We start from the raw sequence: 435 nt of genomic DNA on the forward strand, positions 1-435 counted from the left end.
GCGCATTGTCCCTGTAGCTTAACGTTCAGTTTAAATGGTTGCCTATTTCTTAGCTTGCCTTTCATTGACCTGCTTTCATGTTTCAGTAATAGGAAAACTTTATTCGAAACTTGCCTCGTACTCGGAATAGTTAGATATAGACTAGACGTCATAGCGAACGATTGCGTAATCTTGACAGTTAATTTGCTTTATAAGACAAAATTTTCACCTAATTTAAACGTTTAAACACATTCCTTTTTTATTGAGTGGGTTGGATTCTACGCTTATATTTTCAGAAATTATAAAGAAAAAATATAATGTGCGTATTACATTTCCTGGATTAATGCCATAAAACTTTTCACTTTGGTATTAATTTCATATTTTTTTCTAACTGTTTTAGAGGAAAAAAGACAAAAATTCTAAACGATCATTTGTTTTCGAGGCAAATCGGCAAAT

The sequence above is a fragment of the Penaeus monodon genome, chromosome 29 (assembly GCF_015228065.2).
Source record: "Penaeus monodon isolate SGIC_2016 chromosome 29, NSTDA_Pmon_1, whole genome shotgun sequence".
NCBI classification, from domain to species: domain Eukaryota; kingdom Metazoa; phylum Arthropoda; class Malacostraca; order Decapoda; family Penaeidae; genus Penaeus; species Penaeus monodon.